Here is a 23,179-nt window from a genome sequence, read left to right on the forward strand (position 1 = left end):
TGGTTTTTGCCTAGATTTTTGTAACCGGTGGGTTACAATCTGGAAAATATCTGCCAAAACCAGATTTAAACTATTGCTGAATCTTTTGCTATCCTATAATGCCTCTTGTGTTCTCTGAACTGTATTGGTGAGTATGTGCATTTTCTCTTCTGATGTCTTAATTCTGGGAACTAGAGCCTCAGAAATTTCTTTTCTCAAAGAAATGAGGTAATCTAGTTTAGGACCAAGTTTACATTTTAAGCTCTTTGCCTTATCCTTTATTCTCTCTTTATCCTTTTCTAACTTCTCAATTTTCTCTTCAAGATCTGCAATTTTCTTTTCTATTTCCAAAAATGAATCTGATGTGCCTATTAGATTGTCAACAATATTTTTAATATCAGTCTGTGTTTTGTTGATTTCTGAATCTATTTCCTGTGTCAAGATGTCATTTTTGCAAATATCCTTGTACATTTTCTTAAAATCCAAAATTGTTTCTCCTAATGCTGGTAATAAGGTTATTGTTTGTTCCTTATTCTTCTTCACTATTTCCTCAAAGAATTTCTCTTTCTCCTTAATCATCCTCTCTTTGAATGTGTCTTCATTTATTTGATCAACTGTCAAAATGTTGTTGGTGATGAATTTAGACGATGTGTCTAGTTGACCTAAAGAATCTTTATTATCCACAATGCACTTTGGTGCTATCAATTTGAGAATAGGAATTGTGTCATCAATAGCCTTATAGGCTTGTGCATTACATTCTATGATTTTCTTTATTGAGTCCAGTAAGATCTCTGTCACATTTGTAGGCTAGAATTCTATTATTGAAGTACCAGATGTCTGCCCAACTATTTTCACAATATCCATGTTGTTGGTTATAGTAATAACCTTGCTTGTTTCAACCTCTGGTAGGTCAGTTTGTGTTTGCATTTCTATTAGCAAACATTTAGGCTTTTCAGTTTTAGCCGGTGGCACTATCTCAGTTTGAACATGTGTCTCAACCTGTTTCTATTCTAGTTTCTCCATCTATGTCTCAAAAGGTTTCTCTAAGCTCTCAACAACCGGTTTCTCAGATGTAGTCTCTGTATGCCCTTCCGATTTCTCAGTTTGTACCTCTGCACTATCCATTTCTGGTTCTCCTAATTGTTTTTCATTTTTATCTACCGGTTCTTCTAATGTTGTACCAGTGGTGTCTTCTGTCGGTTGCTCTATTTGAGTAGGTTCTTATGTGCTTATGTTTACAGTATCATTGACCTCAACCTCAACATCTGCAACTGGTGGCTTAGTAGCCATATATTTCCTTTTATCCTCAGTGGTTTCTCTATCAACCACAATATTTACTTCTTGTGTGTCTATATTCATAGTGTACAAAATTTTGGACTCAGGATTTGTATCCTCTTGAGGAGTCTCCATACTCTCAGTAGTCAATTGATTGTCTATAGTTTCTACCAGTGGAGTATCCGAAGGAGGTGGGGGTAAGTTATCAGTTATCTTTAGGCTTGGAGGTCCACCTACCTTACCCTTCCCCTTATCCTTGTCCTTTTGGTATACCCTGATGGTCTTAGGTCTTAGTAGCTCTTCTTGTTTCTCTTTTTCAACAAATAATATGTCCCATTGGTCTACAGTTTCTTCTGTTATCTCATTCACTCTTCCTGCCATCAGTGCTACATGTCGATGAGCAGTTGAAAATATTGTCTGGTTAGCTTCATTGATTAATTTGTCTATCTCATCAGGTGAGTTTACTGGATGCACTGCAAGTAATTTTTCAATTTTCATCTTCTTGTCCAACTCAACAATGGCAACCCTTCTACCTTCTAGTCTTCTATACAAATCATTGGGTATTTCATCAACAATTTCCATCAAAATTTTCTTGTATATATCCAAGTGTAAAATTACACTATTTTCTATGCTTTCTTTGTCATCAGCGGAAAGTGTGTTGTACAGTTTGCTAATATTTTTCAACTTTCCATCTTCTGTTATTTCACTAAGGAGTTTATCCAGTGGAGCAATATATTGTTTTACCTTCTTCTTCTTCTTAGGAGTTAACTTCTTAACTGGAGGCCTCACTGCTTGTTGCTTTTGTCTTATTTTTCAAGGAGTGGGTGAGGGTACCGGTGAGGGTTTTATTTTCCTTTCTACCCTTTTGAATACCATCAGCATATCACTCTCAGAAGAATTTGCAGCTGGTGAAAGATGGGTTTCTGGTTGAAGTCCTTCCAACAATCTTTTTTTTTTATACCAGTTTTCTTCAATACATCTTCCTTAAGTTCTTTTTCTTGTCTAGTGCCTTTCCTTACTATTTGTTCAACTTTCTTGACTCTTTTCCTAGACTGAATACCACTGTCTATTATTTCAGCACTGCCAAACTTTCTCAGAGGGTTCTTTTGGTGCTTCAAGGAGGGCTTTTGCATAAGTTTCAATATTGTTATCATCTATTTCATATCCCATTTTAGTTACCCAGATAGTCCTAAGGACAACTGCCTCCATCCAGATTTCATGCTTTTTAATTACAAAGCATATTTCCTTTTGATATTTATCTACAATTGCCTGTGACAGTCTTATTCTTGTCTTCATTCGATCCTTCAGTGCTTGAAAATGTTCGTTTATGTTATTCTCTTTGTTTTCTCCCATGTTGTTTAATAGATCCAATAATTGCTTTCCTACCGGTATATCAAAGCCAAAATATTTTCTACCAATACCGGGTACTTGCTTAGTAATGTACAACATTAAACATACAAGTAAATTTCCAAATCTAAAGGTTCCTTTCTTATCTCCTTTGATCTTTTTCAAGTTGTCTATCAATTCATCTTTGAGCCATTCACACACATCTATTCTAGCATTATCATTAACCATGTCATATGCACTTTTAATACATAGGCTAGATACTGAGTTTAACCTATTTGCATGCGTATCTTTGTAACATAAGATCATACTGATAAATCTGACATTGATGTCCTTCACATCATTTACCCTTAGAGACCTTTTGTCAAATGTTGCGTCAGTTAGATCCATCACTGTGTCATTTGAGACCCTTTTAGTTTTGTCAAGTCAGCTATCGGTGGAAGGTAACCCTGCTATTGCTTTAACGGCTTCTTTTGTGATCTTATGAATTGAATCCAATCAGAAGAATTCACCATGGACTCTGCTTAGGACTATTATTATCACATCTTTAGGAAAATTAGGAATGCTAAGAATATCCAAAAAACCTAGGGTTTCTACTACCTTGTGTTCCGGTTTAATATTGCCATTTTCATCACAAATCATAGTTCTATACATTTTCTTGATTTCATCATCTCCTAATTCCTCTATATGATAGTGTATGTATATTCTAGGATCTTCAGCATGTACTACTCCTTTAGGAATTTGAGAGAATGCACCTATGTTATCATCTTTCTTAGCTATTTCAGGAACAAGCTTAAAAATGGGTCTAGGGCGCTTGATAACCTCAATTACAGTAGGGTTCACTATAAATTCAAGAACAGAGGAGGATGTCATGTTTATAAATAACTCAATCTTCCTTACGGATGATTTCTTGGATAAACTACTTCTCTTCTTCGCTAAGGATGCCTTCGCTCGGGAATTTTTGTGCTCTCAAAGATTTGAATGCTCGGTGAATAAAAAGGAGCCAAAACACTTTCTTTATAATGTTCTTTTCTCTAACTACCACATTTAATGCTTGTCGGTTAAGTCACAACTTAACTCATTTGTCGGTAAAGAAGTATTTCAACTTCTCACCATCAACCGAGGGTATAATAGCATATTTTTCAATTTGTTGCTAAACCCCCAAAGGATTTTCCTTCAGTTAGATGAAGAGTCTCCTGCCAGTGGAGTGTTACTCTATTCTACCAGTGGAGGAGTATTCCCATCAATATTTTGATCTGATTTTCTGATCCATTGTTTTGAGAATTCTTGCTTTACCTCTTCAACCTTTTCTTTACCCTTCAGACTAGGACCTTTGTTATTTGTTGGTGGGGTCTTGCTTCTACAAAATTTTGCAATGTCCAATCTTTTTACAAACATAACAAGTCACATTGTTTTTCTAAATAGCTTTCCCATATCCTATGCCAGTATGTGTTCTACATTGATTAGATAGGTGTCCAAATCTTCCACAAGCATAACATCTTACATTCATTCTACAATTTTCTAAATTATGACCAACTTTGTTGCATTTGGAACAATGACCGGTGGGTGTATTAGTGTTCTGATAATTTCTAGATCTACATTGATTTGCTCTATGACCATACTTGTTACAGTTAAAGCATTTCCCATTAAATTTGTAAGCATTAGGTTGTTTTACCAGTTTGCTATGATCATGATTATTTGCAGTACCGGAGCTTTCACCAACTTCAAAGCCAAGACCATTTGTATCACCATTAGGTTTTTGATTCTTCAGCATATCAACAAGTCCTTCTGAACTTTTCTTGAATTTCTCCTTGTGTTGATTTGCAACAGTCAGTTCATTCTTAAAGATTCCTTTTGCATGAGTTCAGTTTTGTCATTTTGTGTATGCATCAAGTCTGTCTTCAACATATCATTTTCATGACTGAGTCTTGTATTTTCATTTCCAACATCATTTAGTCTTCTAGCCAAATCATCTTCATTCTTCTTTCTATCTTCAATTTCTTTACAAAATCTCATAGTCATATCTTGCATCTCATTCTTCATTGTACAATTATCTTGTCTCAGTTGGTTCACCAGATCATTAAGAGTTTCCTTTTCATCTTCCTCATTCTATATCTTTTCACAAAGTTCTCTTCTCTTCTTCCTTGCTATAGTGAAATTTTCTTGAAGTCCTTAAATGATATCCCGAGCAGCCTTCAGATCATCTTCAAGTTTGATATTCTTTACTTTTTCTGCATCATAGTCTGAAAGAGTTGTTTCCAATTGCTTTCTCAAGTTTTCCATCTCTACCGGTGTCAGGATCTTCCTCAAGCTGTTAGGCTTTTGAAAATAGAGGACCAGGCTCTGATACCAATTGTTAGGATTCCCAAAGATACTGAGAGGGGGATGAATCAATATCGGATCGGTAAAATAATTTTCTTAACTTATAACATGAAAAGCATATTAAAACTGTGTACCGGTAAACCAAAAATAATGCAGCAAATAAGAACAACAACCACAACATGAAAAGCACACCATAACACAATAATTTAATGAGGAAACCCTATGTGGGAAAAACCTCAGTGGGATTTGTGACCCACGATATTCACTTACTGGCCAATAAGAGAATATTACTACTTACAATAGGGGCTTGCACATGCAGGAAGGCCAAGTGCCTAGAGCTCACTGCTCAATTACAAAAGAAGTCACACTGACTTACAAAATTGGATTATACAAATCCAATGTCTTGTACTGCTTCAGATCAGCATCTCCTATGCCAGATTTAGTACCGGTTTAAGCTTTGCAATATACATAAACCCTTATCCTAATAGTTCACACATTAGGTCTGCTATATTCCTTTCATACTTCGCATTATACACACCTTCTAAATGATCTACAATGATCTCATACATATATAAGTCATATTACAATCTACCATGTCGGCTTACAAAAGATTTTACAATTAATTACAAAATACATTTATACTAAATTCCTGTCAGCCAAGGTGTCGGTAATCTTCCTTTTGGTGCCAATGATCTGTATGCTGGTGTAGAGTTTGTTGGTGTTGATGCATGTGTCTGTCTGCCGGTATAACATGATTGTAAGGTTGCCATCAATGACAATACCTTCAATCACCTACAATTTCTCATTGGAGTGTGCATTTGCCAACAGAATCATATACTTTGCAATGTTTTTGATTGATTTTTGATGTTTTGGTTATGTTTTTGGATATTTTGAATGTTTGTAAATGTTTTTGGTATTTTTCTTTAGGACATTTTGCAAATGTTTTTGGGTTTTTCCAAGATTTTATGAATGTTTTTGGTATTATTTTAAGATGTTTTTGAATGAGCAACTCAATGAATCACAAGCAATAGAGAATCCACTTCCATCAGTAGGTTAAGAACATTGCCCCCAATTAGATATCGCTATGAGAGTGTGATGCGAGATACATGAAGTAATAACCCTAATTGCAAATCAATAACAAGCCATGGTATAAATGATGGGTGAATGGAAGCAATGGATGTGATCACAACAATTCTGAAAGACAATGGAGCCATAGCCTTTACGAATGGCACCTATTTGCTAGGTTTTCACCACCGTACTTACCCACCACTGAAGTGGTTTTCACCATTTGGATAAATGATTTTTCTTTACTATTTTCTTGATTTTTTTGTATTTTTGTATTTTGTTCAGGACTGTTTTCTAAATGATTTTTTTATTTTTTGATATTGGATGAGCGTGATTCTCTACACAGCTTATGTATGAAACCTTTTGAAATGCATGTTGTTGATCAGATCTACTAGTGGTTCTCCTTCTAAAGTGGCTAACTGATATGCCCCAGACCCGAAGATGGCAGTGATGACATATGGACCGAGCCAATTGGATTCAAATTTTCCTTGGTGTTCTCTATTTGGTTGATTGTGAGGATTCTCCCTGAGAAAAAGATCTCCTACTTCAAATGTGTGAGGTTTGACCTGATGATTGTAGCTTCTGCTCATGCGCTGCTGATAGGCTTTTAGGTGATTGTAGGCAGCTCATCAATTTTCATCAAGGAGTTCCAAGTCTTGAAGACATGAGACTCGGTATTCTTCATCATCTATTAGATTGTGTAAGGAGACACGTAGATATGGTAATTCAACCTCAATAGGCAAGATGAATTTTGCAACAACAAACTTTTCGGCAAAAATGCAACAACAATTTTTTTTAAAACAACATAAAAATACTAAATACTCTATGATAAAGATGAGATAATTAAGTTTTGTCTAGCTAAGGGTTATCTCAAGCATTAAAATAATGGGTTCCTAAAGTTAATTTAATTAACTCCACCATTATAACATTACAATTTAAACTAGAGTAATTATACCCCAAAAGGGTCATCACAACTTAATTTATTAATTTGATTAATTTACCCCAATTAAATTCTCCAATTAATAATCAAGAGATATTAATTATCTCAAATGGTATTTAGTTGCTCTTGGACAAATTAAAATAATGTTAACACTTATTTTATTGAATTTAAAATAATTAATTGAGAGATAGTAATAATGTTTATAAATTCGTCTATTAAAATTAACTAAATCAAATATAAAAATAGCCTAGTCAATATCCATATTTAATTGACGAAATAAATTTCCCAAACATTAAATATTAAATATTTAATATTTACCATTAAACTACCTCCTTAACTTAAATTTAATCATTATACTATATAAAATTCTCATTAATAAACTCTTCTCATAAATTTACCCAATATGAGTATAATATTACTATGCAAATAATTATTCCCCAATTTTAATTATAACCCCAATAAAAATGTCAACCCAAATAAATAATAACTTAAACAAATGGAAATTTCCCATTTCAAACTTAAAAGAAATCTTCCCCCTCTTTTTATTATTTTCTATTTCTAACCCTAACTAGGGTTTCATAATCCTTATGACTCCCTCTTCTATTATTTTACTTTATTTTCATTTTCACCCTAACCCGAAATAGGGTTAGGGTTTTACCGAGCAACACCAATATTTTTCTTTTGTTTTTGTGTGTGTGTGCAGGTGTGCATGGCGGCGGAGGAGGCCGAAGGTAGCCGAGGGGGTAGTCATGGCCGAAGCACAGTTGTATGGTGGCGGGGTTGAAGTTCAGCGGAGAGAGGGCAGAGGTTCAAAGGAGGAAGGGTCAGTCGAGGGTTATCACAGAGGAGCCGAGGTAGGTGGCCGCGGCGCCACTAGTCGGTCGTCCCACTGGGTGGGTCGCTGCCCACACAGTGGCACGGCCCACTATGGGGGTCACGGCCGCACAAGGGGTGCAGCCCACACAATGGCCCACGGGGCTCCTCAACCCAAACTTCATCATACCAAAAACTTTTCACATAAAAAAAAATATTAAATTTTTTTATTTTATGCAAGTTTTTTTTATTTTTTTTATTTTAAAAACTTATAATATATATTAAATATATATATATAGTCCAAATGGATAGGAACATTTGTATATATATCAAATATATGGATATATTATATATGTTTATATATATATATATATATTTTTTTTTTTTTTTTTTTTAAAATTTTTTTCAGGCAGAAATATATTTATTTTTCAGTTTTAAAATAATCTGATCTTTTAAGTCAGAATATTAGATGTGTCTAATATATATTTGTATAGATTTTAAATCTAATTTTAAATGTATGAAGAAATCTAATTTTAAATGTATGTGAGATGCAACACCTATTTTATTTAATGTCTTTTTCTTCTTACAATGGCATATTAGATTGATGCAAATTAATAGGTATTTAGAATATTTAACCTGCATATATATATATATATATATATATATATATATATATATATATATATATATATATATATATATATATATATATATATATATATATATATATATATATATATATATATATATACAATCTGCACTTAAATTTTTTGTTACACTAACTTAGAAAGGTATGATAAATAACTGAAATAAAATACTTTATTCAATATCTTTCACATTTCTTTTTCTTTTGATAAATAAAACAGCAAGATGAGAATTTAAGAAGATTTAAAACTAACACTTAAAGTATTTTTCTTTCTACATTTCCTTTTTTTTTAAACTATAGACAAAAATAGTTTTTCCTTTTTCATTTAAAACTACATTTCTAACACTTATTTTTGCAGAATGATAAAAAAAAAAAAAATGAAACAACTTAAATATTCATCTATTTTTCTTTCCCATTTCCTACATGCATATATTTTATTAACAAATAAAACAAAAATAGATTTCTTTCCATCTTTTTTTTTAAAGCAATAAATAAATACAATGAAATAACTCAAGCCTTTCTTTACTCTTTATTTCTTTGAATGGACTAATCAAGATAAATACATTTATTTCATCATTATTTCCTTTCCACAAATATGAAGATTACAAAACTAAAGCCCCTTCATTTCTACCAAATGAGGGCCTGTCAAATACATTTTTTTTTAAACTAAATGCAATAAAATAGGAACTTTCAAGTAGACTCCACTCCAATCTTTAATCCAAGAAAACCTGGAATAACATTTGTAGGTTGTGACCATGGAGGCTCACCTCCCAACCTAGGTTTACATGAAGCCACCCTCAAGCTAGGAGAACCAAGGCTAAATGGGATACAAACATGCAAACACAACACAAGAAAATTTCATAACATTTCAACTCCCAACCCAAGGTTAAGAAAAAGTCACCAAGTGACTATTTCTTTGAGGGGTGAAGGTGGACCAAGCACCTAAAGGAGAATCTGCAATATGGAGAACACGATGCCTTTACAAGGCTGCCAAAACATAACCACCACAAGTCACATACTTGTCCCAAAACACCCTTATGTCCCCCATGGCATACAAGCCCAAAATCTCCCCTTGTGATCCCCATTGCATAAACATGAAAACAACAATGCAGCAAGGGCCCCATAACCCGTGTGTATCACTCTCTTCCAAGAAGAGAGTCTCTACACTCTTAGGCTATCAAGAAGCCCTTCACCCCCAAGGCTACTCTACCCTCCCAAGGATGAGTATGGCCTTGAAACACCCAAAACATATAACATGAAACATACAATACAAAACACACAAGGAAGAACTCAAAACATCTTTCCAAGCCTACAAAGAAAAGAACCATAGAAAAACACAAACAATCTTTTCATATTTACAATACAACATATAAAAGGAAGTAATTCAACCAACCTTAAAAATATGCAAATGGATATGAGGAGAAGTTGTAGGAGATCTTCCTAATCCACTATTCTTTTTCCTTCTCAAGAATTAGAAAAAAAATCTAACTCCAAAAACTAAAACTAAAACTTGAGCAAAAATTCTATGTCTCCAAAAAATGGATAGTGGGTGATCAAAATTCTCCCTCTCAAAACCATTCCCTAAGAAGACACTCCTCACTCTTTCCAATCCTCTTGGGAAGGGGGGGATTTTCATAGGTTGGTCTTCCCAACACCTTACAAGCTCTCTAAGAAAGGCAACCCAAAAAGGTAAAATAAAATGGGGAAGAGAAAATATCACTCATTAGAAAGGTTGTCTAACCTAGGTAAGATCCTCAAAAGTTTAAATTTGGCCATCTTGAAAAACTCAACATTTGAGGTGACTAGACAGTCACCAGGGAGTGGACACATGGCTAAATTTGTCCTTTACCCATAGGTATAACATATGTCCCATTAAAACTGCCCCTAACCTAACCTTAGGAGTTAGTTTAACCCTCTAGAAACTCACCCAAAGTTTACCTATGGATCAACCTTGAGTTGACATTTCTAATGGCTCCCTATCCAAGACTTTCTTGGGACCATACTAGGATATTTTGAAAAAAGCATTGGTAAAACAAATTCCCTCCAAGGGACATGTCACTGCCAACTCACTTTACAACACGTGTCAAGTGACACCACAAAATTACACAATACTTAAATACACATGGCAATGTCCCTTTTTTGGAATTGATAAATTTAACAATTTCAAATTAAACACACATCCAAGCATAAACAGCTACAAATAAAACACATTTACACACAAGGTGTTGTCTCTCCAAATAGACAACCCTTAGCTTCACAAACGCACATAGGTTTAGGCTTGATTCTCTGAATAGCTTCCATGGTCACATGGATTAGTTTTCTTGCACATATCACTTTGCACATTATTAAATCACATATAATATTATCATATGAAAAGAATACAATTCAGACATTTGCATACAATTATTAAAAGTTTCCAATTATCCAATAAAATCCACATAAAATAATCTACTAAATGGCATCATCCTAATCATCATAATATTTAATCATTTATAAAGCATGCATCCATAATGTCTAGCATCAAAAATAAAGTACTACAAATAAGAGATAAGTGGCATACACCATATGAATATTATCCAATCACTAGATCATATAGAATCTATGTTCATAATGCATCAAAATAAAGTATCAATAATAAGTCCAAAACATTGGAAATAACTGCAATGCTATGACAGTTCGGGGTAGGGCCTCACACCCTCCCTGTCTAGACATGAACTTCCTCCTGGAGTTCATCAAAAAGATGGGGGTACTGAGATCTCATCTGTGATGCGTCCTCCCACAATGTCATAACCTCATAATAATAATCTGTTAGAGTCACTGATGGACTCAATCTCCCAGGATCACCTGCAAAACCAAGATCAACCTTCCACACAAGAGCAACAGAGAGTATGAATGCTGGAATATGGTGCAATAATTGAATAATGATATTATCACACTCAAAATGATAAAATAATGATCAACACTCCCTTGTACTGACAGAGCTGATATGAACTCATTTGAGTTAGCTCCAAAATTCACTCATAAGGGAGAGGTGAGTGCTGATTATATAGCAAAATGTGGGCACACAATTCCAAGAGGAATAATAACTCCCAAATAACCAAATTAGGTGGAAGTTGTGCCTACTTTGAAAATGCCAAACATGTGGCAAACCAACTCAGGTAGGGACAAACAAATGGTTATGGGGAGGTCGAAAATGAGTCCAAAAGAGGGTGTGACATTCAACCACCCAAATGTGGGTGTGAATGACACATGTAAATGTAGGACTATGCCGCGTGTCCTCACATAAACCATCCTAATATAACCTAAGTATGCTTAATAATGTGTAGGAAAAATAAATATAAAAAACATACACTAACACCCCCCCTTAAGCATAGCTTAGGTGGGTGAAAAGATGCAACAATGCAAAGATGCTAATATGGGTCCCAACTACAAGGCCATGCTAGGTACCCATGTACAAAACAATCTCTCATAAACGGAGTAAAGGAGAAAACCCAGTGGGACAAAACTCCTCCCTAAGAGAGAAAAGAAAACAAATTTCCCAACACAACAAAGAATCCCATGCAAGGAAGAAATCCCCTCTGAAATAGAAAGGATAAGAAAGACAATGTAGCCTTCCTTGAAGTAGTAAATTGTACCAAAGGTTGATGCCCAAAACTGGATGTAGAAGATGGACCATGATCGTTGAACAACATTCCTCCCCTTAGGAAGAAACAAAACCAAAGGTGCATGAAGACTGTCTTCCCATTCCTAAAAGGAAGATGAAGGAAGAAAGTGTAAAGTGTATGAATTCTCTGAATACTGCTCATGTGTCTCCATGTTGATGCCGAAGGTTGTCACATCCAATTCAGGTGTTCTAGGCCACACTGATGAAGATGACAATCCAGAACCTAGTAGAGATGTATGTAGAATAAAATCCAGAGACAAAGGTGTCTTCTCTGAAGACAAAGGTGCCTCCTCCAAATGTTGCTCAATAGTGGCCACAGTCATGTCAAACTGTGAAGAATGATCATGTGGGTAATGAACAAGAGAGAAAGAAGGTTTTCCCTCAACATCTGAAGAAGACGAAGTGACTTCATCAAAGAGAAGATGTATGCACTCAATAGTGTCCTCCAAGTCTGCAAGATAGGACTCACAAAACAAACCTTTAATGTCTGTCAAGTAATCATCCCAAGTAGTTGTGTTTGGAAGACAATGAATGTCCTGTTGCATTGAATTAATGGAACCCATGGATGTAGCAGTACTAGTATCATCAAAAACAACAGTCGATGTAGGAGATGAAGTATCAGCACATGTCTCTTGAACCTCAGTTGAAAGAATACCAAGATTCACTCGACCATATTGAATCTCCTCAAAAGTGTCCACACTAGATGCCTGAGTGTGTACATCAGCTGAAGGAACAACAGAGGAAAAATGTGAGAAGGTGTATATTCGAGATTGATGATCTACCACCCCAACTACAACAATATCTCTACTATGCAAATCCCCAATAATTACAAAATCTGGAGTGAACTCAACACTTTTCCCCTCCCCACCATGTGTGATCTGATAGATAGAAAGGATATTTGTTGACAATGAGGGCACACAAAGGACATCATTGAATGATCCTTCATCTATGTCAATAGATCCTTTCCCACAAACATGCATATATGTGTTGTTAGCCATCAGAATGTTTGGTGATGAACAGGTTTCAAATGAAGAGAACATATCCTGTGATGAAGCCATATGATGTGAAGCTCTAGAATCAAGGATCCATCTCCCTGACTTAGAATCTTTGATTGCAACAAGTGCTTTCTCTTTTTGTTTCTCTGACTTAGAATTAGATGAAGATGAAGAATCCTTTGACATACTTGAAGGTAAATTGATTTTATTCTTTGCCAAAATACTCTTCAACTCATCAATTTGTTTTAAATAACATTGATGTTCATCATGCCCAGATTTCTTGCAATATGCACAAGTGGGCTTCTCCTTTTTAGAAGATTCATTTTTTGAGGAAGAGGACTCAGATTCTTTCTGTGGCTTGTTCTTTTTCTTCTTTTGTTTCTGATCAGGATTCCCTGATTCTTTCTGTACCTTAGGTTCACTAGCAATCAAAGCTTGTGACTTGGAAGTTTTGATGATTCCCATTTGAATTAGCTTCGCTTCTTCTTGGATTGGAAGATCTGAAAATGCATCAAAAGTGGGTTGTACATATGCAGTTCCCATGGAAACCCTGTTGGTATGAAAGCCAGAAACAAACATAGAATACTCTGGACCAAGCTTGGATAACACATTGAGAATCAATTGTAAATCCTCCTTAGTAATCTTGCAATCTGTTAACTATGTTCTTAGTTGCTTTATCTTGGAGATATAGTCTTGGATGTTGTTGAAATTTTTTAGATCAAGATTCATCAGATCATTATCAATTTGATAACCCCTAATCTTGTCAGTTTTACCATACAAATTTTCAAGTGTATCCCAAGCCTCCTTTGGTGTCTTGCATGATTCAAGATGAAATTGTAAATCAAAAGAGACTAGTGAACAAATATAACCAAGAGCTCTCTCACGATTGATCTCCCATGCTTGAAGAGCATTAGCATCAGTAGGGGCAGGAATAGATTCTTTGACATAGCCAGTGCAACCTTTTTCCCTTAGATAATTCCATACTGAATTTTTCCATGTTTCATAATTATATGGAGTTAGGAGTTCAATTTGAGTTTTCCCCATTATACTAACACAAAACACGAGAAACCAAATCACCACAAGATCATCCCCCCTAATTCACTAAATCAATGATCCCCCCCAGAAAAATATGATTATGGCACTTTATAAATTAGTGCGTTTACAATTTTGGAGTGTTTTCCAGAGTTTTACAATGTCCAAATGTGGACCCAAATACTGAAGATACAATAAAATTTCAGAATTACAACCTCAAAATAGCACCAATGGATAGTGCTCAGAAAAATATTAACTTTCAAAAAAATAATCACCTCGATCTGAGGTCATATGTGAAAGTTATAGCCGTTTGAAGTTGGAAAAATGAGGATTGTCCTTCAGATCTGATGAAAAACTTGATTTTCTGGAAAATACATATCACATAAGCAAAATCTGATTCCACCACTGTGAAGCCCGCAAAATTCTGTCCCAAATCAAAAAAAATTGCTCTGCAAAACTCCACCGTATGCTCAAGATATGGCACTTCGAAGTTGAGGTGCAAAAACCAAAACTCCAATGGAGAGGGGTGTTCAAAATTGAAAAAAACAACCTCCGCCAAATTTAGGAAAATCTCTCTAAATTTAGAATCCCACCAAATTTGGAGAAACCACCAATTAATTTGAAGACTCGCCAAATTAAGAAAACTCCAACCAATTTTAGTTGTAGCCAAATTTAAAGAAAAATGCCAAATATTGCTAAATGTTGTGGAGGTCCCGAGAAGGGCACACAGGCCGAGGTACGAACAGCATGAACATTGGTAATCGCAGAACCAGATTTCAAAGACAAAATGCCAAATGCATTGATAATGGCTTTTTATTTTGTTTTAATTTAAAATCTTTTAATAATATTAAAACTTTAATAAATTGGGAAGACCCACAAACCACCCCACATAGTATTTGAAAACATTAAATTGTAGTGCCAAATTAATGGGTGCAGCAGCAAATGGGAGAAGTGTACGGATCGCATGGGGTACTTTGTGCAGGTACGCCTGCGCAGGGGTAAACCTCTTTTTTTCTTTTTTTCAATTTTTAAAATTTTTTCAATTCTCAAAAGAACATCTTTTTTTTTCAAAAGTTTATAAAAAAACTATAAACTTTTATAAAAAAAATTGTAATTTATTTGGAAATAAATCCGTACCGTATTAAATGCAAGGGAGACAATTTTTGCCTTGAATCTAATTTTCAGCAAAATATGGAGTATTTTATATCAAAATTCGTCTATTCAGCCTTCTGGACTTGATCATGATGCCATTTTTGATTGAAAATGTACCTAGCAAAAACTCACTGCTGAATGTCTCCCAAATTCAAGAAGGGGCTTGCAGATCTGGAAGCTCTGATACCATGTTAGAGTCACTGATGGACTCAATCTCCTAGGATCACCTGCAAAACCAAGATCAACCTTCCACACAAGAGCAACAGAGAGTATGAATGTTGGAATATGGTGCAATAATTGAATAATGATATTATCACACTCAAAATGATACAATAATGATCAGCACTCCCTTGTACTGATAGAGCTGATATGAACTCATTTGAGTTAGCTCTAAAATTCACTCATAAGGGAGACGTGAGTGCTGATTATATAGCAAAATGTGGGCACACAATTCCAAGAGGAATAATAACTCCCAAATAACCAAATTAGGTGGAAGTTGTGCCTACTTGGAAAATGCCAAACATGTGGCAAACCAACTCAGGTAGGGACAAACAAATGGTTATGGGGAGGTGGCAAATGAGTCCAAAAGAGGGTGTGACATTCAACCACCCAAATGTGGGTGTGAATGACACATGTAAATGTAGGACTATGCTGCGTGTCCTCACATAAACCATCCTAATATAACCTAAGTATGCTTAATAATGTGTAGGAAAAATAAATATATAAAACCTACACTAACATAATCCCACTGGACCCTAACTTGGTCCATCTCTGGACCTTGAAGAGCTAGCATCTAGTGAGCAAAAATATGAATGGGATCCAAAGCTAGTTGCTCATCCGACTCCACCTGCAAGGCATCCCAATCTAGAATATGAGACTCATCATAAATATATTTCCTCAGAACTGATACATGAAACACATCATGGATGCATGACAGGCTAGGTGGCAAAGCTAGATGATATACAACTGGTCCTATCCTCTCAAGGATCTCAAATTTCCCAACAAAGCGAGGTACAAGCTTAGAATCCTTTCCATAATGGATTGGACTCTTATACGGTCGCACTCTCAAGAAAACTCTATTCCCAACCATGAAGCTATGATCTATCCTCTTCGCATTTGTATACTTCTTTTGTCTATCATGTGACTCTCTAAGGAACTATCTAATCAAATTCACCTGTTGCTCCATATCACGAACTATCTCAGGACCAATAGCTACTCTATCCTCAATGCAATCCCAATTCAAAGGTGTCCTACAAGGTCTGTCGTATAAAGCCTGAAAAGGTGGCATCCCAAAGAAGTGTGATGCCCATTATTATAGTCAAACTCAAACAAAGGAAGGTACTCTTCCTATATAGTCTGATGATCCATGATGTACATAAGAAGAATGTCTTCTAACACCTTGTTTACCCTCTCTATCTGTCCATCTATTTCTAGATGATAGGATATGCTAGAGTTGAGTCTAGTACCCATTGCTGCCTATAACGCCTTCCAAAAGGAAGAAGTGAAGAGGGAATCTCTATCTGAAATAATCTTGCGTGGAACGCCATCAAGTTTGATAATATCCCACAAGAATACTTGTGCCACTGCTAGTGTTGTGAAGGTAGTCTGAACTGGTGAGAAGTGGGCCACTTTGATCAACTTGTCAACTATCACCATGATGGCATCATGACGATGCGATGACATAGGAAGACCAATGACAAAATCCATCGATATAGTATCCCACTTCCACTCTGGTATCGCATGAGATTGGAGAAACCCACTTGGATGGCAGTGCTCCGCCTTGACTCTCTAGCACTCAAGGCATTGGGCTACTTGTACAGCAATGAATTGCCGCATACCTGGCCAATGATATAACTATCTCAAATATGCATGCATCTTCTTAACTCAGGGATGTGCTGCATAAGGAGCTCTATGAACCTCCATCACAATGAAATCATGCAATCCTCTGGAAGAAGGTACATAGATGCACCCTTTATGGCATATTAGTCCATCGGACTCTAATGAATAGTCTGCATACTTCCCTTCCAGGGTCTCCTGAGATCGCACTACCTGACATACCTCTAAATACCACTCATCCTCTGGCAACTGTTGTAATATATGATCTCTCAAATCTATGTCTATAGACAGGGAGCATATCTCATGACGTCTCCTACTCAAGGCATCTACAACTACATTCTCCTTCCCCTTGATGTAGTGAACATCAAAATCATACTCACATAAAAACTCTATCCACCTTCTATGGCGAGCATTAAGATTAGGCTAGTGAATATGTACTGCAAGCTCTAATGATCGGAATGAAGCTCAAAATGATGACCCAAAAGAAAATGTCTCCACCTCACAAGTGCATGCACCACTACTACAAGCTCAAGGTCATGAGTAGGGTAGTTAAGCTTGTGATTCTTAAGTTTCCTAGACTCATATGTTATATCTTGACCCTCCTGCATAAGGATTGCTCCTAAACCATCCAAGGAAGCATCTGTACATACCATGAAATCAGTCGAGGGATCTAGCACAACAAGAATAGGTGCACTAGTGAGTTCTCTTTTGAGTTCCTAAAAGGCCTTCTCACATTTTTTTGTCCACTCGAATTTCTTTCCCTTCCATTGAAGAGATGTAATAGGATGAGCAACCCTAGAGAACCCCTCAATGAAGTGTTTGTAGTACCCTGCTAGACCCATGAAACTCCTAACTTCTGTCACACTAGATGGCATTGGCCAATCCACAATAGCTCTGATCTTTGATGGGTCAACTGAGATCCCATCACCAGATATAACATGTCCTAGATATCTGACCTCTGATCTAATGAATGCACACTTTGACAGACTATCATACAACTGATTGTCTCTCAAGCACTGCAATACCTACCTCAAGTGCTCCTCATGCTCCTTCTCATTCTGAGAATATATAAATATGTCATCGAGGAACAAAATCACAAATTGGTCAAGGAAAGTATGGAATACCCCATTCATGAGACTCATGAATATAGCTGGAGCATTCATAAGACCAAATGGAACCATGGTGAACTCATATTGGCCATACCTAGTACAAAAAGCAATCTTGTGGATATCGCTCTGTACTATCCTCAACTGATGGTACCCTAACTTCAGATCTATCTTAAAATAAACTTTAGCACCCTGAAGCTGATCAAATAAGTCGTCAATCCTAGGAAAAGGATATCGGTTCTTAATGGTCACTTTGTTGAACTGCCTGTAATCCATACATAACCAAAGGGATCTGTCCTTCTTCTTTACGAAGATGACTGGTGTGCCCCAAGGGGATATGCTAGGATGAATGTGACCTTTCTCTAAGAGTTCCTCAAGATGCATCTTGAGCTCATTAAGCTCATTAGTGGTCACCCTATATGGTGCTCTCGAAACTAGCTCAACTCCTGGTACAAGATCTACGTGAAAATAAATCTCTCTGCTAGGTGGCATACCAGGTAGCTTGGAAGGAAACACGTCTGTGAATTCCTCAAGGATAGGATGATCGTCTAGTGATGGTTCCTTTTCACCAGCTTCCTTTCTATCACTGATGGTGATGGCAAATAACTAGCATCCCTTTCACATGCTCCAATTAAGCTGCATAGCGAAAATCATACAAAGTGATACGAGCCTCTGAATCCTTGAAATTACTATGGAGGTACCATGATCATCCACACACTCGATCTTTTTCTAGTGATAATTGATTTTGGCTCTGTGGGCTTATAACCAATCCATGCCAAGAACAATGCCATAAGATCCTAGAGGTGTGACTCAAAGGTCTACTAAGGTGGTTGTACTCCCAAACTAAAGCTGACAGTCCCTAACCACTGACTCAACGAACACTCTAGCTCCTGAAGCCAACTCCACTTCCCAACTAACACCTTGTCTAATTGCTACTAGACCGCAACACTCCACAACCAATGGAGATATAAAAGAATTTGTAGCTCCTGAATCAAACAAGATATAAACACTACTACCTCTGATCATACATGCGGCCTGTATGATTGTGGCCTAATGTTCTGCCTAGCAGTTGTCAACCGCTGTGAAGACTCTATGGGACTTACCCATGTCCCCAAGTGTAGGCTTCGAACCTGCCATCCACTGACTTCTTGCCATCTGACCCTGTGGACACTCTCTTGCCATGTGTCCCATGGCCCCACAAGTAAAACAAGCACCACATCTCTAAAACTGAACACCATGTGGCCTAGAGTATGCATGTCCTCTTGTCCTACTCGATCCACTGAAACCACCCCTGGAGGACTACCGAGTCTGTGCCGAAGGTGTGTATGGAACCTATGGTCACTGATCACGCCTAGGACCCTGTGCCTACTACTGCTTGGGCTTAAATCATTGCTGACCCTATGGAGGCCTTTTCCTATGATCCTATTGTGGCTACTGAGGAGGAGGGGGTTTAAAGGACCCTGATGAATGTCTGTGGTTACCCTTCTAGTGGGGTTTCTGAAACCCAAAAGATTGAGGTATAGGGTTTCAGTTCTGATGTCAATCTTGCATGTCTTGAGGTCTACCCTAAATCTCCTCTGATATCAAGGCCTTCTCCACGGCAACCCAAAGGCTTCCTGGAGTTGCCATCCTAACTCATCCTGCTATACCGGCATTTAATTCTCTAATAAACTGGTTTACGAGTAGCTTCTCGTCCTTCAGGTAGTCAACATAGGGTAAGAGCTCAAAGAACTTTCTCTCATACTTAGACATTGAGAGACCCTTCTGTTGAAGGTCATGAAACTCATCAATGTTGCACTGCCTAAAGTGCTCCGATAGGTATCCTTCTCTGAATCTCTCTATAAAGATGTCCCAAGTGGCGGTGTCCGCAACTATGTCATTCTTGTACTCCTCCTGCCTCCACCATGTGGAAGTCGTCCCTCTCAAAAGGTGAATAGCAAACCATGCCTTCAAATTGCTCTCATAGGGATGCAATCTGAAGCACCTATCTAGACTCAATAGCCAAGCCTCAGCCTCTACCCCATCGGTAGATCCTACAAATGATGGTGGCTGAAGACGTAAAATCTCTCAGATCTGATCCTTAGGATCACGAGGTGCTCTCTCTAAAATTACTGGTGCCACAACTGGAGGTGCCTCATGTAGATGGACCAACTTAGGATCATGCTCAATGTAGGCCTCTTTATGGTTAGGAGGTGGACTCCTACTTCGCTCCCTAGTTGCAGATCTATGACTCTTATAAACCTGGTGCTCTTCCTGATGATCTACTATTGGGAGTCTATCCTGAACTATTCCTATCAGGTTCTGAAGTGCAACCAAAATGTCTCGGTTAGGGTCAATCGGTTGTTCAGGAGGAGCTTCCTGATCCTCTTCTAGAACCAGCTCATCCCGCACAATGTCTTCGCGTGTCATGAAGCAAGTCTAGGACCCCTACCGCGCCTACGAGCTTGTTGCATAATTGGCGCCATCCTTAAAAATCAATAAAATAAAATAAAGTAAATAAATAAATAATACCTTTTTTTTTTAAATAATATTTAAAGCGAAGTGTAATGGAGAAAGGTTCCTAGTGTTGGAAACCTTGCTCTAATACCAAAATCTCATGCCCAAACTTTTGGGCAAAAACGCAACAACAAAAAAAATTTAAAACAACATAAAAATACTAAATACTCTACGATAAAGATGAGATAATTAAGTTTTGTCTAACTAAGGGTTATCTCAAGCGTTAAAAGAATGGGTTCCTAAAGCTAATTTAATTAACTCCACCATTTTAATGTTACAATTTAAACTAGACTAATTATCCCCCAAAAGGGTCGTCACAACTTAATTTATTAATTTGATTAATTTACCCCAATTAAATTCTCCAATTAATAATCAAGAGATATTAATTATCTCAAATAGTATTTAATTTCTCTTGGACTAATTAAAATAATGTTAACACTTATTTTATTGAATTTAAAATAATTAATTGAGTGATAGTAACAACATTTATAAATTCGTCTATTAAAATTAAATATATCAAATATAAAAATAACCTAGTCAATATCCTTATTTAATTGACGAAATAAATTTCCCAAACATTAAATATTAAATATTTAATATTTAATATTTGCCATTAAACTACCTCCTTAACTTAAATTTTATCATTATACTATATATAATTCCCATTAATAAACTCTTCTCATAAATTTACCCAATATGTGTATAATATTACTATGCAAATAATTTTTCCCCAGTTTTAATTATAACCCAAATAAAAAAGTCAACTCAAATAAATAATAACTTAAACAAATGGAAATTTCCCATTTCAAATTTAAAAGAAATCTTCCTCCTCTTTTTTATTATTTTCTATTTCTAACCCTAACTAGGGTTTCATAATTGAATATCTCGAAGAAGGTAAAGTGGCAATGAAAAACCATTTGGCAGTGATCCTGAATATCTTATCTGCTGTCACAAAGAACCTAGAGGATATTTATATGGTCCTTCAAAGCTCCAGCTCTCCCAAACTGGTGGTGGACCTCGACATTGACGATGATTCTTTCAAGGATGGGAGCGGGGAAGCTACGCCTGGTGGAGCAGCAAAGAGAAATAGGACGAGTGTGAAGAAAGCAGTTGTGGCATCTGCTAAGGAAATCCCTAATCTTAGGGATAATATCAAAGATCTATATGGGATTAGTAGTAACTTGGCTAATGCCCTGAAAAACATAAATTAGTTCCTCTTCTGGGCTTGGTCTGGTCTAACTGGTTTTCACTGGTTTTATGGGGCTTTTTAGCTGGTTTTTTATAATGGTTATGCTCGTTTTTCTTATGTTTGTTCCTTTTGGTTTCTTAAATGCTTTTATCTCGTAAGAATCTATTGTAAAGGGTTTCAGGGCCCCTTCAAAACCTATTTTTACCTTAATCAAAAACTAGGGTTTCATAATCCTTATGACTCCCTCTTCTATTATTTTATTTTATTTTTGTTTTCACCCTAACCCAAAATTGGGTTAGGGTTTTACCGAGCAGCACCAATATTTTATTTTTATTTTTGTGTGTGTGTGCAGGTGTGCATGACGGCGGAGCAGGCCGAAGGTAGCCAAGGGGGTGGCCATGGCCGAAGCATAGTGGTATGGTGGTGGGGTTGAAGTTTGGCAGAGAGAGGGCCGAGGTTCAAATGAGGAAGGGGCGGTTGAGGATTATTGCAAAGGGGCTGAGGCGGGTGGTCGCGGAGCCACCAGTGGGTCACCCCACTAGGAGGGTCACAGGTAACATAGTGGCGCGACCCATGGTGGGGGTCACGACTTGCACAGGAGGCACTATTGGTATTTTGGTATGGTTTTGTCATTGATGTCAACACCTACTGGAACACTAGCACTTTGGAGATCGAGCAACATTCACTGAAAAGCAAGTAACTATTGCACAGTTATTGGTATATGATTCACCAGCAAGATATAATGTTCACCGGTACTTGGAATGATATGGAAGACACTTGGTAATGTCAAAGACATCGTGTGGACACTTTGTTTTGAAGAATTAATCATTGGTATATTCATATTTGCATATTTTCTTTTACCGGCAAATAGGTCCAGGGTTATCTAGGGTTACACCAGCAAGTTTATCTTTTCCAGATAAGCATGACATGCTATGGAGATGATTTATTATTGTTGTAAATGCATTAAGCCGACATGTTCAATCGGTTATTGCATCGGATATTATATTGTTTGTAAAATGTTTTTATTGTAATATCTTGTAGAGCCGACCTACTAAAATTGGTCTTAGGTTATGATATAAATGTAAGATCTTATTTGTAAGATCGAATGTGGAAGGTGAAGAAGAATTGTGAGAAGGTATATGAGAGATTAAGTAGAGGTATACATGAAGACATCATTAGAAGGTGAAGCTAGGTTTTTGTAGAAGCATATCAACATTACACCGGTACTGAATCCAGCATATGAAGATGCTATTTTGTACAGTGCATTCTTATTGGATTTAACCATCCAACTGTAGTTAGTGTGACTCTCATTTTGTGACTGAGTA

Source organism: Cryptomeria japonica, chromosome 10 (assembly GCF_030272615.1).
Source record: "Cryptomeria japonica chromosome 10, Sugi_1.0, whole genome shotgun sequence".
NCBI classification, from domain to species: domain Eukaryota; kingdom Viridiplantae; phylum Streptophyta; class Pinopsida; order Cupressales; family Cupressaceae; genus Cryptomeria; species Cryptomeria japonica.